Consider the following 16,486-nt stretch of genomic DNA (forward strand, 5'->3'; position numbering starts at 1 on the left):
GAATTGTGTTACCAATGGCAAATCAAGTCATTTATCTAAAAATATACAATTTAATAATGAACTGCCTGGCTAGTTATAATATTGACAGTAATTTCTTGAATATATTTTAAGATTTTTTTTGAGTTTTATTTCTCCCTTATAATTTAAGCTCCTCCTTTTGTCAGTAGTATGTGTGCCCATGGACATTGCCAGAAGGCTCTCAAGTGCTTTGTCGGCCTTTTAAGACTGGCCTTTTCACACGGCAGTCCAGTTTTTCTCATATTTATATCACATTTAAAATCTTTAAAAAAATCGTCAAATGATACTCATTCTAAATTTAAAAATTTTGACTTCCTCAAATCGTTCATAAGATTCCGAAAAATAACCAAATTCGTTGTCAGAATAGGATGAACTCAGAATCTTTAATTTTCTGCGGACGTTGATAATACCAATAGAAAATTAGGAAAGTACTCACGTATTATCATTTCACCTGATAACCGGCGTAGGAAAAGTAAAAAAACAGGATGCAACCGTGTTCATACGGCAGTCTAGTTTTGCGGGACCAGCATTTTACTGAATCCTGCAAAACTGAACTACCATGTGAAGACAGCGTCCAGTTTAGCAGGCCGTAAACGCTCTGTTCCTGAATGATCCTAAATCGAATTGCTTCGGAAATACTTTTGTGGAAAAATTGTTATAAATTTATTTCGCTTCCACGAGCGAGTTGCCGAGCAGAGTCTAAATGAGTTTAATGTTAATTTAATTATCTGTTTGTCTGTAATAAGTAAAAGATAGATTTTGTATATATATACAGTGGTAAGAAATGACAGCCTAAAAATTATTTATATATTTGTAAGAACAAAAGAAGGAAACAGACAGCATATAGAGTGAAGACAACTTTATACAAATATTGTAATAGTTTAAATTTTAGTAAAACTTCTACACGGTATCTTTTGCTAACAAAAATATCGGAGCACCACCAAATCTGAAAAAGTACGCATATTTTAAAGTACAAAATTTTCTCACAAAAAATACTATTTTAGAATTGGATTCAGTGAAAGTAATAAAATGTATTTGTTTATAAAATTGTGATAATTAATCACATCCTTATCCAATGTATGGTTTTAATTGTATGATATTGGAATGTATTAAATGATACTGAATTACATATTTACTCGCTTATGCTCGCTGTTGACATGTAAACTAATTAGTGAATTGTAAGAATTCGTACACATTAAAAAAGGCATTTAGTGCCTTGGAGCAGTGTTAGCCTAGCGGTATCAGCGGCTCCATACCTGAGTTAGGTTGGAACCCCGTCTGTGCACCGATGGACGTCATTTATGATTATGAGCGCATTTGAGTACGGCGAAGGAAAACTTTGGGAGATAATCGGCATGCCTTTGATCCAAAAAGTCGAGGGTGTGTGACAAGAAGGCTGATGCCTTACTTGTCTATCAAAGAAAATAAATGATCAGAATACAAAAATCTGAAACCCAGACTACAAGATTCATTTCACCGAATAAAAAATAACATTGTTGGCATTTAAAGACCGCTTACTTAATTATAACCCACATTCCACCTTCAGATACCAATATAATATTGATATTGTACTTTTTGTGTGATTTTCGTCACAATTGACTTCTCTAGAGTAACTAGTTAGTACTAGTTTAGAGTTGAGACTTAGTGCTAAGTATGACTCCCGTATTAGCAAAACGTTTTTGAAATATAACAATAATATGTTTAGCTTTTACCTTTTCTATTCTTATCCTTTCATTACGTATTATAGGTACAAATGGAAGTAAATAAATTTATACTTACTAGCCCTACAACAGAGAGTAGAATTGAACATCGTTTTAAGTCGGATCTAAATAAATATTGCTCATCTTTTGCTTTGATCTCCAAAAATGATTTTAGCATTTCAACTGGTAAAAATATTTTTCTATTTTGACATATAACCTTCAAAGAAATAAATCATGTTTTTTATACTACGGCTCTATTTGACCTGGTACGTGTCGCTTTACATCGTATCACAGAGAGACGAAAAAACCTAATTATAAAAAGAGTACGAATAATATTTACGTACTTGAGAATATAACAACAATTTAAATTTTGTTGAAATGTTTACTCATCTCCATTATGAATGATATTCGTAATCCGCAAGCTGTGGATGTTAAGTAATAATATTCATATTATTAACAATGGAACAAAACAGAAGCGTTAGCACCGTTAAAGTGTAGAAAGGGTTTTAAGTCTGGACCTCAGATTTCTGTATATATGTATTTTCTTAATAAACAAGAAGGATCAGCTTTCTAAGCCTAACACACACCGTCGCCACAAAGTCCTGACATGGCACCTTGCGACTTTCATTTATTCCCAAGAACTAAAGATACGATTCGAGGTATTCGCTTTACGAGCCCTGAAGATGCGGTGAAAGCTTACGAAAATGCCATAGAAGAGACACCTAAGGTAGAAAGGGCCAACTGCTTTTCTCAGTGTTTCCATCGAATACGACGATGTGTAGAGAGGAACGGAGATTACTTCGGAAAACAATTAAAGTATTGCCAACTTTCTATATTAAGCCGTTTTTAATTTTCGCACCATTTTCAGTGTTACCTAGGTATAACGTATATAACTTACCAAACAATGAACAAAAAACAAACGAAATGTTTGGTATTGATTAAAATAATCCTGAGTAATATCAAATAGAAAAGCGAAACGTTATCATTCGTTATTTTTTCATTTCCTTTGTAAATCTGATTACGTTTTCAATTCTCCCCTTACTATGTAATCAAAATGATTTATTCAAAGGTTTATTTACCCAATATTACGGCTGGACAAACCTTGCTAAAATCAAATTAAATATTTATTTGTCTAAGCGAAAACTCATTTAAGCTGAATAATAAATTCATCTTAAAAGCTTAATCTCAATTATTTCTATCAAATATTATGATTTTTGTTGTGATTACTTTCATAATAAACTTTATACTCATAATAAAATAATAAATAACCGACATGGGGTTCAGTTTAAATATATTTAGAATATTTTAATGTGTACAACCTCAACGCAACAAATTGTAACAAGTTTCAAATTTTAATAAGTTTTAGTGTCAACGGAGCGCCTCACAATTCCTAGATTCGAATATTCATTATGAATCCACATCATCACTACATAGTATAAAACAAAGTCGCTTTCTCTGTCTCTATGTCCCTTTGTATCTTTAAATCTTTGAAACCAAGCAACGGATTTTATGCGGTTTTTTTAATAGATACGATTTTTTTATTAGATAGAGTGATTCAAGAGGTAGGTTAATATGTATAATAACATCCATTAAGGCTTGAACAGTGCTCAAATCGGTCAACTAGCCCTAGTTTAAATTAAATTGTTGGAAGAACTGTCGCTCATATGCATTTGAAAAAAATATATATTGTGGGTTGAAGCCTACTGTATCGATTGATAAAATCAAAAAAGATAAAAGCAATACCAATTTCCCAAAAAAAAATTTACCATCGAACCGTAGATTAGACATAAATTACAAATTCGCTCCAAAACGGTTTATGCGATTTATTTTAATCTTACACGTATTATTAGATATAGCATATATTATTATTTTGATAAAAAAAATTTTGTATTAATTCGTTTCCTGGGCATGGAAAGTAATAAAAGGTAAATAAACTCAAGCGCAATGGGCTTCCCTCCGCAATTTCACACCCGCGAGCCCTGCATGCGGCTTGTCTTCAGTCCACCTCAACGCTTTGCGACGGGAGGACTACGCTTGTGTGTCGAAGCCAATAATAATTAAATATTTGCGTATTTTAGTTTTTACCCGCGGATTTTTTTAGAAATGCCAAAATATAAAAAGAAATATCAAGTGAGGCGAGGACATGAACTTCGGAAATTATTGTATGATATAAGTATATGTATATAAGTACCTACCCAAACAAAACTCAAATTTAGAGTTGTCAAGTTTCAAGTGCAACTTGTACAACCAAGTAAAATATGTTGCTGAACCTGATACCTGATGGAATCTGAAAGTGGGTACTGGATCTCGAGGATGGTAAGCAGTAGACATACCGTCATTGAGCTCGTTGTAATCAGCTTAGCGAGACGATACTAGAAATGTGACTAAATGAACCTGATGATGGACTCCGAAGGTGGGTACTGGGTCTCGAGGATGGCAAGCAGTAAACATACCGTCATTGAGCTCGTTGTAATCAGCTCAGCGAGACGATACTAGAAATGTGACTATATGAACCTGATGATGGACTCCGAAGGTGGGTACAGAGTCTCGAGGATGGTAAACAGTAGACATACCGTCATTGAGCTCGTTGTAATCAGCTCAGCGAGACGATACAAGAAATTTAACTATATTAACCTGATAATGGTCTCCGAAGGTGGGGACCGGATCTCGAGGATGGTAAGCAGTAGACATGCCGTCATTGAGCTCGTTGTAATCAGCTCAGCAAGACGATACTAGAAATGTGACTATATGAACCTGATGATGAACTCCGAAGGTGGGTACTGGATCTCGAGGATGGTAAGCAGTAGACATACCGTCATTGAGCTCGTTGTAATCAGCTTAGCGAAACGATACTAGAAATATGACTATATGAACCTGATGATGGACTCCGAAGGTGGATACTGAGTCTCGAGGATGGTAAACAGTAGACATACCGTCATTGAGCTCGTTGTAATCAGCTCAGCGAGACGATACAAGAAATTTTACTATATGAACCTGATAATGGTCTCCGAAGGTGGGGACCGGATCTCGAGGATGGTAAACAGTAGACATACCGTCATTGAGCTCGTTGTAATCAGCTCAGCGAGACGATACAAGAAATTTGACTATATGAACCTGATAATGATCTCCGAAGGTGGGGACCGGATCTCGAGGATGGTAAGCAGTAGACATGCCGTCATTGAGCTCGTTGTAATCAGCTCAGCGAGACGATACTAGAAATGTGTTATATGAACCTGATGGTGGACTCCGAAGGTGGGTACTGGGTCTGATTGACTCTGATTTCATTTTCGGGCTTAGATATAACATGCTGCACTCGTAGGTTTCAGAACCAAGAAAAATATTTAAAATTTCAACTGGAAGACGAATCGTTGAAATTGATTATTTTTTCAATAAACTCAAAGAAATATAGTGGTATTATAGTAAATATTACCTAATATTTATTTAATATTAAATATTAATAAGTTCATATAGTCACATTTCTAGAATCGTCTCGCTGAGCTGATTACAACGAGCTCAATGATGGTATGTCTACTGCTTACCATCCTCGAGATCCAGTACCCACCTTCGGAGTCCATTATCAGGTTCATATAACACATTTCTAGTATCGTCTCGCTAAGCTGATTACAACGAGCTCAATGACGGTATGTCTGCTGCTTACCATCCTCGAGACCCAGTACCCACCTTCGGAGTCTATCATCAGCTTCATATAGTCACATTTCTAGTATCGTCTCGCTGAGCTGATTACAACGAGCTCAATGACGGTATCTCTACTGCTAACCATCCTCGAGATCCAGTACCCACCTTCGGAGTCCATTATCAGGTTCATATAGTCACATTTCTCGTATCGTCTCGCTGAGCTGATTACAACGAGCTCAATGACGGTATGTCTACTGCTAACCATCCTCGAGACCCAGTGCCCACCTTCGGAGTCTATCATCAGCTTCATATAGTCACATTTCTAGTATCGTCTCGCTGAGCTGATTACAACGAGCTCAATGACGGTATGTCTACTGCTAACCATCCTCGAGATCCAGTACCCACCTTCGGAGTCCATTATCAGGTTCATATAGTCACATTTCTCGTATCGTCTCGCTGAGCTGATTACAACGAGCTCAATGACGGTATGTCTACTGCTAACCATCCTCGAGACCTAGTACCCACCTTCGGAGTCCATCATCAGGTTCATATAGTCACATTTCTTGTATCGTCTCGCTGAGCTGATTACAACGAGCTCAATGACGGTATGTCTGCTGCTTACCATCCTCGAGATCCACTACTCACCTTCGGAGTCCATCATCAGGTTCATATAGTCACATTTCTTGTATCGTCTCGCTGAGCTGAATACAACGAGCTCAATGACGGTATGTCTGCTGCTTACCATCCTCGAGATCCACTACTCACCTTCGGAGTCCATCATCAGGTTCATATAGTCACATTTCTAGTATTGTTTCGCTGAGCTGATTACAACGAGCTCAATGACGGTATGTCTACTGCTTACCATCCTCGAGATCCAGTACCAACCATCAGAGTCCATCGTCAGCTGATGATGATGACTCGGTTTCGGTATTTTAGCAATACTGACATTAAAAAGTTTTAACCTCAGAACGAATTAAACATGTAAAAAAATCATGTATGTACTAGTTAAATAATTGGCAGCCACCATTTTTTCTAGACCAATATTTATTTATAAATTTTTATATTTAGCTAATAATTGGTTTCGTATTCACGTAGTTTTGTTAGACTATTCACTATTTTGTTAGACTAGATGGCGTTAGTAAATTATTGTTTGTAGTAGAGGTCAAATCCTCAAAGTCATCGGCGTATGTTAGAGTCTTAAATAGTGGAGAAGTACTGTTATTTTTGAGGTTTCTAATGTTATATAGTAAATAATTACATTTTTTCCGCTTACATTGCAAACGCAGGCTGAACCCTACGAATTTTATCAAAATAATGTACTAAGCATTGTACACATTGAAAAGGTCTACAGAAAAGTCCGTGATGGTATATGTCTATCTCTTATAGATAACCCACAATAACTTTTTTTGTCATTTACTTTTTACGACAAATAATGGCAAATTTTCGAAGCGATTTTTACCAATACAGCATCAATCCTTAACCAATTAAAAACCTTGAATACATTGTTCATTTAATATAGATCTATACAGCCTATTACAGCTTATTTAGCAGCGATCGAACGCGTATATTATCGGAGCTTTCCAGCGACGGAAATAACAATACATAATAAAAACCTGCTTTTCATCAGCATTACCCGTGCGAAGCTGGGGCGGGTCACTAGTAATATAATATGACCAAAATGCCATATGCACCATTAACAGTATTGCAAAATGGATAATCCGTTGCCCAGGGCACTAGCTAGCGATCGCTTCATAGTTAATATAATTATCGGCTTCACGTAAAATAACATTTTAGGCTTGTGATATTTTTAGACACGTTAGCGCTGAGGACAAAACTCAGCGGAAAGTGTCATTAAAGGGTTTAGTGAGGATGCATTACGAATAAGAGAACAATTATTATTATTTTCATGAGTTTCAAGGTGTATAATTTTTTGTTTCTATAGTCGGACTGCTATTATAATTTAAATTAATAAATACTCTAGTGTATGGAATGGGATAATCACTGATTTGATTTAAAAATGACTGATTTACTAATTATTTTGGTAATAAGGTTAAGCAAAACATCAAAAGCAAAACGAGAATTGTTACCATTAAGTCTCACGTGTAACTAATGGTGTGAAAAATACTTACTGTTTCACAATAATAAGTTTCAACCGTTACGCACGAAATTCACTATACCATAAACGCGTCGTCATTAGTGAAACGAGCGAAGTCGTGTGTTCGTGACTACACATCTCTTCATTTTTCTCGCAAATCTCACATTTTTCAAAGAAACGACCCATATGCAAATACCACGGCGTATTTTTCGACAAATTTTCGGTGTTTGTTAAGGAAAAGCTCAAATGTTTTGTAAATATTTCTGGATAGATAAGAACTAGGCAAAATATTGTGTGACGAAGGTAGAATGAAATACGATGTAAATACTTGCTTTTGCAAATGAAACCTATGTATATATTACGCATATTCATTATCATAATTTAATCAATAAATGTAATATAAATTTAATTTTCAGGTATAAACTTTTATCTTCTCCCACGGTTTCTTCTGCTTCTACCGTCGACACCAGTCGACCATAAAAAACAAAATAAGTTCTACTTAATTGATGTTTAATTACAGCTCGATTAATTATTTTACATATACATTACAGATTATTAAAACACACACATTACGAATGCCAATTATTATTCATCGACATATTTTCTGTATTCTATATTTATCGTGTACTCTCGATTTAACCTGCTGAAACTTACTAAATGCTTTGGTGAAAGTGCTATAATGGAACGTTATAACGTCACAAGTGCCATTATTTGTTAGTTACTTTATTACCCTGACGCCCTCTTTCGTTGGGAACTATGTTGTTTATTTACTTATTTAGTAAGGCTCAGTGTCATACATATTACAAAATTTACTGATAATTTTATAAAATCTTCTCTGTAATATGTACGACAATAAATTGTGGCCATGTGCGGACCATAAGACATTAGACATTTCATTCAGTAACTTAACTTTTTTGAGTGATAGTCACTCATCATACTCATCTTGGTCCGACCATTTCCCGCTATTGCTGTGTTACTAATCAAGAATAAAACGAGAGATTGGATGAAAATTGGTAATTATATACCTACTTCATTGGCATCTTTAATAGCAAAGGTACTGGAAACGCTGCGTTACTTTTACTTGTACAAGCACTTGGCTATAGATGATGCCTTGCTTTTAGAGCCGGATTATCTACGGAAAGTGCAATTTTCTGCCTCAAGCCTGCTTGTCGTTCAGACTGTTAGTAACATAAGTATATATATGTTTGCGTGGTTTCTAGATTTATCTAAAACGTTTGACTTATTTTCTTATGATTTTCTCTGGCATAAATAAGGAACAACAATTGTGTAAGATAAAACAAGCATATTGATACATAGGGTTTGGGATGTGGAACAAAGTTATTTTCTCCCAACTCTTAAATAATTAAGGTCATTAGAAATACGGTTCTATTACTTTATAATAATATGTACAAAGTGCACGGCATCATGAACTCAGATACAATACAGATTCAAATCTAATCGAAATCAAAATCGATTCCTTTCAAAAAAAGAGGATTTCAGTCGCGCGGTAATAAAGTTGACCAGTTCCACCTGTGTTGCCTAACGGTGGGCCACGCAAACAATTGACGGAAAATAAGTGTATGTTTGTCTGATTGCGGTAATATGGAGCGAGATAAAACAGGGTTAGCCGTAGGGGCCTAGCTCGTCTGCACATATCTCACGAGAATTCAAAATAATAATTTCGTTCAAGGCGTATTGTCAGTCAATCTATAAACCCGTTTTAGTAAAACAATAAAATAGTGTGTAAGATAAACATAAAAAATGCGTTTGTACTGTAATAGTGTGCCCTGAAAGCACAACAAAAAATAACAAAAATATGTAAATTTAGATCAGCAACCAATTGATGTTGTATATATAAGCTATTATTATTATTCTTAAATAAAAAAATCTTTCAATTACTTATTATATTTTCTTGGAAGCTTAGCTATTAGCGTTGCGCAACGCTGACCAATTGGTTTCGGCGTGAAGGTGTCATCCTTGAAACCGAAGGCGGTAATCCCTGGTTAGCATTGATACAGTAAAGGAAAGCATTGTGAAGGATAACACCAACGTACCCATTAGAAAAAAACAAACGAGCACGAAACAAAAATAAATCTGAGACGTCGTCTACGTCATCATTCCACCACAGCAAGAGTAAGCATCACAAAACATTTAAGTAAACACATTTTGACAGTAAGAAACAAACGAGTACTTTAGCTTATACGGTTGAAATCTGTTCTCTGTATTTGATTATCTGAAACATAACGATAGTTGAAATATATTTAAATAGAAAAACCTTAGTTTTTCTTATCATAATGTCTTTACCAATAATGTCACAACAGAGTAAAGGTAGAGTGTATAATGTGGAATAATAAATGACATTAATTTCGCGAGCGAACTGAAGCTAATACGATATAGTAGTTACGACGAAAATACTTTAGGGCAAAGCAACAACAAAAGCTATGGAGCCGATTGCCAGTATTATTCTTTTTTTCTATACTGTCTGATCATTGCTGATACTGACACTGCCTACCAACCTAGTTCAGATAAGAAACTGAATGTGCCCTGAAAGCAATTTTTAGTAAATTTTGTTAAATTACAAATTATTAAAAAAAAAAGAAAAAAGGCATACGATACGGATCATCTATTGTTACGTGATATAGATCACCGCACATGGGAACTCTAAATACTAGGTCGAGAGTCCTGTGCCGGGAAGTAGTATAACTTGTTTGTTTAAGTTAATTGCGAAAGTATAAATGAGAAACTTTGAGTATTAATGTTGTCAGTAAAATTCAAGCTGTGGTTGATTATATGTTGATATATTAAAGATGATATTCCCAAACTTAACTGTTTATTTACATATCCGTATCTTAATGTATTATACAAATTCTTTTTACCAACTTTTAGTAATGAACATCGCAAATGCCAACGAAAAGCCAAGTAAGATTCTATTTTTCACAATAACCAAAAGAAAAGCTTTCTCTATATACATTATCAATTTATCTAATTACCGTATTGGTTTTGTTAGTAGCTCCAGGTGAACTTAAATGTAGTTTGTCGCCCCCAGCTGGCATCACTTCCTCCGATATATGGAGTCAGTCAGGAAACTTTCAGTTCGAGGTACTCTACACATATTTCATCAAAATACATTTATATAACTCGTGAAGATATTAATTATAGTACCTTCTAAAGTTTGGTGTTGTTTTGATAACTCAAGGCAATACTCTATTAACTTTATATTTAGTGTGTCTCTTCCAGAATATAAAAGAATAGATAGTTAAATTGATTTCTTATCGTACCATTATGGTATAAGGCCAAAATACTTATGTGCATCGGCGTGGCACGGGACTTGCAGTGGATTCACAACAGAGTTGTGCGAGTGACGCTGTATTTTCTTGTTATGTGAAGAAGTGTATGCGTTTGTACGAGCTGGGTTTCTCTACAGTTGAACTCTCCGCAATGATGCTGCCGACGAGCTTACAAAAAGAATTTGGAATGACTCCGGCTGGCCCGTACCCGCTTCTTTCTTTGCCCTTCTGGCAAGTGCAAGATTAAGATTAATCAAGTTTAAGAAGATAATTAATTAAGTTTAAGATTAATCTCAACATAATAATAGGGACAATTTGGTCCAGTGTCTTCTTAATAACGAACTCCTAGAATGCGTGGCTCTGGTATACCAACGGACAGAAATCCTCGGAGTAGTAAAACTGTGACTGCACAATATACCTAGTATAAACTATGTGACAATGACAATAGATCAACTTGATTTAGTACGGAAGTGTCACGTGACCTCTTTATACTTAAGGGTATTTGATTACAAATAAACAACACATTCATATGATTTTTGTTGAAAGTTTACAACCACATTTTATCCTGAATAGCCTAGATCTTTTATCTTAAATTATATATTATATAGTTGAATCTTTATAAATTAATTTAGGTTTTTAATATGTTTTACTTCAAAATATTTATAAATACAAATGTCGTAGCGTAAAAATTTGTATCCACCCCAGGCTTTTCTTTATAACTTAAATGCCAGTGTCAAAAATAAACAACGAAGTTCGTGAACATTAAGTTTATTTTAATTGTATCACATAACATTGTGTTACCTGAATATAGAAAATTATTTATAAGATATTTATAAAAAGTGCAATAGTGTAAAAGTAAGTTTCAAATTAATATCTCACATTACACAATTGTCATCAAATACATCAATAAATATGCAGAATATTGAGCATTAAATAAATCTTAGTATTTTAAACAGACAACAAAAACACACCAAAGGAAGAGTATTTTCTATGTAAAACATAAATAATATTCCCAGTAAACAATAAAATGAGTTATCGTATTGGTTTCGCTGACACCAGAGCGAAGGCCGGGTTCCATTACATAATTACACAAAGTCTGTTCTATGTCACGGCATCCAAATCAACATCTTGTAACTGTTTATAATTTTCAGGAAATAAAACACCACTGAAATTATGAAAATAAAGTATTAGCTCCCATAATCTTGTGTTTTCTTGATCTACAATCGCCTTTTAGCAAACGCATTTTTAAACCTAGCAATGCCATACTAAGTATACAAATCGTCCGGTGAAAGTGCTTACCTCATCATTTATTTACACTAATTAAAATAACTATTTTAAATTAGCGCCATCTTGTCGAATTTAAATAATTAACTTATGTTAATAATGTATAAGTAATATGAAATAACGAGTCTTTGTCATAATATAATATCGACGAATCTTCCAAACCTTTAGTTAGAATAATTGCTTAGTCAGAATATTCGCACACGGAATAAAAACACCGGTATTCCATTAATAACTTATCTTAACTTTTTATTTCGAGAATGTAAATTAGTATGGGTAATAAAAACAACTTACAACAATTCCATAGCACGCTAAGTACCAACCGCAGTATAGGTTTTCCAGATGTCTTTCCAGTTCGCATAACATGAAGGCCAAATGCAGTCAGAGACAACGCACATAAAAGCATGGTATATATTACAGTGTACCACATGAAGATATTGACAAGTTTGTGATTTGACTGAAAAAAAGATAAACTATAATGGTTTACGCACGCATTACTATTAAACCTATATGCTTCAAGTCTCTTTAATATAATATTGATAATATAATAAATCTATCAAAATTGGTACTGTTGGACAAAATTAAAACAAAAATAGCATGTATTAGCTTATACATATATGCAATAATTATTTTTAAATAGATAAAATATAGTAAATAAAATTTTAAAAATTAACATTTCTTCGAGAAAATACTAACATAATATTATCAAAAGTATGCCTCCATTTGTGCAAAATTTCATGGGAGCAAGAAAATTGTAGCTATCATAAATCGAACCTGATATAATGACCTGAAATCCCTTTCAAGTGTTTTTTTATATAATTGTTTAGAGTTCCCCAATAACACATGAAAAATTAAACCGAAATTTGATGTTTTTAAAGAAACTAATCTATTTTAAGACACCTTTTTATACAGGGACTCCCGGGTATCGATAACGTATTGATTGTGATATAAAAAATGTCTGACTGGACATTACCGCTTTAAGACAACTTCCGTATGTCTAAGAAGATTGTCATAAGGGCGCTCCGCAAATAGCACCGCTGCAGCATACAAACGAAAATTACACCGTACAATATTCATTTATTATTGATAGACTGATACGAAGAAGTAGAAAAGGTCAAGGTTTATTTGCGGGCGCAGCAATTAGTGTCAGTTTGGTAGCGAAATGCAATAACGTCAATAATAATTAATAGCGGGCGGACGTGAGTTCCCGAATACAATTTTAATGAACCTTTTGAAGGCTGTTCACGTGGAAGCCTCATCATAATAATGTGATATATTGATATCTTCTGTATACTATGTTTTTTACAGTAAATACGGATTTTAAATGTAACTATATATAATACATAGGTATTTAAATCATGTCAACTATTTATTCATAATGCTTAACATTAATATTAAGTTTAACATTTTAAGGTATGAACTAAAAATTATTATTATTATATGAATATGTTTATGATATATCCTAGTGTTCATGAGTGACAATTAACTTTTTGGATAAAATACATTATTATTTAATTTAACCTCTGGTTACCAGTAATTGGTACGAATAGCAATCAACTAATACCCAATTAACATATGTTAAAGTAACAGTTTTTTGGGGTCTCGATTCTGAATAAATCAAATGTATCCAGCATCCGGCATCGCAAATTACGTTTGCGGCGATGCCGTAATTACCACATGAGTTACGGGTTTTCCGTAGCATTGATTTGTCTATTACTTTAATTGACTTTTCCCTGGATAATTACATGTTGTTTGAGGTTGGAATAAACATAGAAGGTAATGACTATACTAAACATTTGAGGTTTCTGGTCTAGCTGAAACGATGAAAGATTACTTTTTGATTGCAATCCTAAAATAAATTAAAATATGGTCTTACGATAATAATACCAACAAGTAGTACTCCACACGCCATTATAAACATAGTAGCGAGCCATACAAATGTTATTTTAATAAAATAAAACACATTGCTTTCTTTGTCAGTTATGAGAGTCGCAGTTGTCTTTTCCGCACCCGCTACTTGCAAAATACTCCACATCTAGACAACAGATAATATCTTACTATCATTTATTGAATAAAACATAAACTTTATGTATGGCGAGGTAGTTATTCTGTTAGTTTTCTATAAATAAATTTCCGTTAATCTTTTATTTGGCTCAAGCGATTTTTATTATATAAGTATTAAATACTTCAAATGTACCGTTTCTTTTGACTCTATTTCTATATTACTTAATTTACACAAGTGGAGTTTAAAACTAAGTAAAGTATCCGATGGCAGATCACTAATATGAAAAGTCTACAAATAGGTTCTAGGCTTGTGGATTAAATATAAGAAAAATAATAGACAGAAACGCAAATATTTCGTTCTTCGTTCCATATCTCCTAAGGATAAGGAAATACACAACCTTAAAAACAATATAACCGATAGACAGTTTAATAAAAACCGATGTACAAACCAACATTATAAAGCAAATGATGATAGCGGCAGGTCGTAATGGCACTACCCAGCAACACTTGAAGCAGAAGCCAAGTTTGTCCAGAGGTGAAGGACGATAAGATGGCAAAACTTCTGTTGGTAGATTATCGAAGACACTTAGTTCTGGGCATTTGCAGAATTTAAGGCTGAAAAAGATAATTAGCGAAATGTCAGATTCTCGTCACACCTAACAGGCAATGGTCTGACACATTTCTGTATCTCTTTCATAAATTTCATTATAGGTGTGATTTGTAATTAGTGCTTAATCATAAAACCTTACTACTAGCACTTAAACTAAAACTTTAGTATGCAGTAGGTGATCTATGGCACCAGGCAAATACCATAATGTTTTGTAATAATGGTTGTTATGAATAAAGATATTATGTTAAAATATAATCGATGTTTTTTAAGCTAACATACACTTTACCTATGGTATTTTTATGCAACTATGAAACTACGGTAGATAATTTTCTCACGTTTGTATTTTTTTACAAAGTGATGGCATGATTTTATGATTAATATATCACGTTTAATACTTGATATAATAATAACTGCTAACATTCATCCAGCAGTCAAAAAGCCAAACTTTTGACAAATGTTTTTCAAATATAGATAATAACTTGCGAAGTTAAAATATAAATAAAATTATACAGATATAGAATATAGTATATGTATATAGATAGTTTATGTATAATTCAATGTTATAAATGTAAATAAAACGAATTGATGATAGTTATATAAACTAGAAAATTCTATACACCATAGACACCAAAATCGACAGTCAATGTAGTTTATATTTAATTCATGAATTAATTAGAGACTTCTGAAAACCTGTCAATTAATCTTCTTCCATAGATAAATGATATAATGACAAGCTTAGCCGTTACACTGTTAATATTCATTATTATTTTATATAAATAACAAAATAATATTCGTACATATTTTTTTACATACGGTTATAGAGTACATTTACTTGAGTGGCCAGTTAGTACTAAAACCTGTAATGCGGATATAGGAAGGTGATACTCCGGCTTTCGACCCAGTTGCATAACTTTAGGGCTGTCCACAAATTTAATAAAAACATGTTTGATATATTACAGTGTTTACCGATGCAATAAGTTATTTTTGATAACATTTACCTACTTGAAAGGATATGTAGGGAGCTCAGGTTATTAACAGCTTTTACCTGATAAATTTTCTCTTACGTAGAAGAGAGAATTCTTCCTTCTATGAGAGAATCTCTTCTAATCTCAAATATTGGGAACTGAAATGTGTTAGACAAGCCCTCATACTATCCACTAAAGATTGACTCCACCGTGCGCCTCAACATCCGAAGGTGGAAATGAAGCTAAGGTAGAAGTCACATCAAAAAAAATTAATAGTTGTCTGAATTTAATTTTCTAGGTTAATTTTTTTCACTAGCAAAAATATGAAGTAAACGATGTTACGTGAAATGATTTTTATTAATGTGAAATTTAATTACTTAAGTATTTCTGTATATAACTAAAATTGTGTGCATTGTCAATGACACTATCAATGATAGAATTTCTTGTAATCGTGTAACAGACGAAATATCCATATAAAATTGCCAACCCTGCCATGAGTGTGGTTGGGTAAACTATTGTTACGTTTTACTGTAACATTAACTTTATTCTTTATTCTGCTCCTGTACACAATGAGCTTGTATGAATAAAGTTATCTTCAGTCTAGAAACAAGATATACAGTACAATCGTTTACTAGTACTTCTTACTAGTTACTACATCTTCAAGAGAGCTCTTATTGCCAGCCTATTGGCAACCTACAACTGAGTTGTATCGCTTATTCATACCATGACATCTAAAAAAGGAGACAGTTGATGTTCCCTCGTGTGTTTAGCACAGGTCACATCAATATAAATTTTCACGATAACTTTTTGGAATAATATTCCATTAAGGGTATAAAAATTTTGGCTTTTCCAATCCTAATTTTATATTTGGAGAATTGGAATGATAATGG

Source organism: Pieris rapae, chromosome 11 (genome assembly GCF_905147795.1).
Source record: "Pieris rapae chromosome 11, ilPieRapa1.1, whole genome shotgun sequence".
Lineage (NCBI taxonomy): Eukaryota > Metazoa > Arthropoda > Insecta > Lepidoptera > Pieridae > Pieris > Pieris rapae.